The sequence below is a fragment of the Mizuhopecten yessoensis genome, unplaced genomic scaffold (genome assembly GCF_002113885.1).
Source record: "Mizuhopecten yessoensis strain PY_sf001 unplaced genomic scaffold, ASM211388v2 scaffold716351, whole genome shotgun sequence".
In the NCBI taxonomy this organism is placed as follows: domain Eukaryota; kingdom Metazoa; phylum Mollusca; class Bivalvia; order Pectinida; family Pectinidae; genus Mizuhopecten; species Mizuhopecten yessoensis.
The window spans coordinates 550,418-553,351 of NW_018480073.1; positions in this window are offsets into that span (position 1 = coordinate 550,418).

Sequence of the window (2,934 nt, forward strand, 5' to 3'; positions counted from 1 at the left end):
TTGCACCTTCTTTCAATTTTAGTAATTGTACCGTTACAATTAACAACAATTCATGAATCAAAACTTCAAATGTTACGTTCAAATTTCCAGCTGTTGTTAATTATTAAATAAGTTATCATTGAAGTTCCTCATGATTTTCTTTTTATTGTCAAATGACAGTCATGTGATGTACTAAATGTATTATGACCCTTTCCCTCGGGAACAGTTCTCTTATAGTGTTGTCTGGGGAGGTATAGTGCCCTCGCCTAACGGCTCGGAAACTATACCACCCCATACAACACTATAAGCGAACAGTTCCCTCGGGAAAGGGCCATACTAGAATAATATTTCCCTTTCTATAGCAACAGTTTATCAGACAATAGCTTGAACTATTTCCCTTTCAATAGAAACATTGTATCCGACAAAAGATTAAACTATTTCCCTTTCAATAGAAAAAGTTTATCAGACAATAAATTAAACTCTTTCCCTCTCAATAAAAACATTGTATCAGACAATAAATTAAACTCTTTCCCTCTCAATATAAACAGTTTATCAGACAATATATTGAACTATTTCCCTCTCTATAGAAACATTGTATCAGACAATAAATTAAACTCTTTCCCTCTCAATAGAAACACTGTATCAGACAATAAATTAAACTCTTTCCCTCTCAAATGAAACAGTGTATCAGACAATAGATAAAACTCTTTCCCTCTCATAAGAAACAGTTTATCAAACAATAGAATGAACAATTTCCCTCTCTATAGAAACAGTTTATCAGACAATAGTTTGAACTATTTCCCTCTCAATAGAAACATTGTATCCGACAATAGATTAAACTATTTCCCTCTCAATAGAAACAGTTTATCAGACAATAAATTAAACTCTTTCCCTCTCAATAGAAACACTGTATCAGACAATAAATTAAACTCTTTTCCTCTCAAATGAAACATTGTATCAGACAATAGATAAAACTCTTTCCCTCTCAATAGAAACAGTTTATCAGACAATAGAATGAACTATTTCCCTCTCTATAGAAACAGTTTATCAGACAATAGATTGAACTATTACCCTCTCAAAAAAAACATTGTATCAGACAATAGATTATGCTCTTTCCCTCTCAATAGAAACAGTTTTATCAGACAATAGAATGAACTATTTCCCTCACTTTTAAAACAGTTTATATGCATTATATTGATTTATTTCCCTTTCTTTAGAAACTAGATTAAATGTATGAAATGTTACACAACTGAGTAAGGTACAATATTAAAATTATTATATTTGCAGAACGTTTGGACATAAGTTATGCCATATACAGGTAAACATTTCCGGCAAATTATATAACACGATGATTTGACCGAATGAACTTGACATCAAATCAAAGGATTACGTCAAACGTTAATAGAACCTCTCTTTACGAAATGGAAATTACCACAAATGTACGTGATACGTGAAACATTACGCCAAGTGTAGTTTTATAATTGAATAGATTACATAGTCATGCTGTTATGAATCCGCCCAAATAAGAGAACACCTACCTTGCTTCTAACATCGAATTACATGAAAATGATTAGGGCAAAGGTATCCTTGATTTCCACGGGTTACGTTCACCTCGCTCTCTACACCCCTGTATTATGTCATAGCAAAATTGAAGGCAAGCGGCTAACTATTTGATTGGTCTCATGTAAAAAAAACACCTGACCAATCACTAGGTTAAGGAGTGATGCCCAACTTCAAAGCTAGTGAGTTTTACCGTAACACGACCGCGATATTCCTTTGATGTACATCAAAGGCTCAAACTAGTCTTCTTGTCTCATCCACAAGGTGGCGCACACTGAGCTTTCAATTTTGCTATGACATATTCCAGGGGTGGGGAGAGCGAAAGTGAACGTAGAGGATAGTGCAAAGGTTCCGCAAACAAACTGTTTCTATAATGAGGGGCGTACATGTAGTCCTTGTCCTGAGTAGAATCACGTAGGAGCGCGTCTAGGGTAGGACCTTCGTAAGGAGAACGAGATGTAACAAGCAGTTTTTTTTGCTTTGTTTCGTTTTTCTGTTTGAAAATGTGGTGGATTCGCCTGCGTACTAGCGTATAGGCAGCTACGTTCCTGGTTGAGATAGATGCATCTCTCTCTTTGTTTATATTCATTATCCGTTCTGTTTGTGTACAAGGCACGGCAGTCTAGTGGTGGGACAACCGGCTCGTGACCGAAGAGTTGCGGGTTCGGGTCACGGCACTGTGAGCAAGATACTTTACTCCGCTTGTTCCAGTCTACTCAGCTGTAAATGAGTAAGTGGTTGGTCAGTGCTGGACTTGTAGACTGCTAGTTGTGAGCGCCTAAATGACAGCACCGGCTGTAAGCTCCTCAGGGAGTTGATAAAGATATTGGCTGGTTTTAAAGGCCGTTTAACCACGGATAATATATTGTGAACCGCTTAGAGACGACCTACGAAGTTTTGATAAAGCGGTATATAAGAATCTCGAATTATTATCATTATTACAAATGATATATATTGTCTGTCTACATCCATTTCAAAATAAAATGTTTCAGACGTGTATATTTATATTTTTACTGCACACAGATGTTTTACACTCGGCTGTCGTACTGAAAACCCCGTTGTATCTCTTTGGTAATCTCTTGTTGTTGTTGTTGTTGTTGTTGTTTGTCTGTAATTTAATTCCTAAATAGTGCGGTCATCATTATTTCCTCCGTGGTTTTTTCTCTCTCTCAAAAGGAACGTAAGCACGTTTAGATGTGTGCGCCCTTCACAATTTTTACCTAATAACATTTTTTTTTCTGTTTTCCGCCTTAGCTGTCATTGAAACATCGTTTATTTGACGTCATAATTGTGACATGGTTTATGAAAACTTTTGTGTGTAGTTATGTCTTATATTTCTCAGACGAACGTGCCGGCACTTTGTATAAAAAAAAATGAAGACTAGAGTTGAATAAT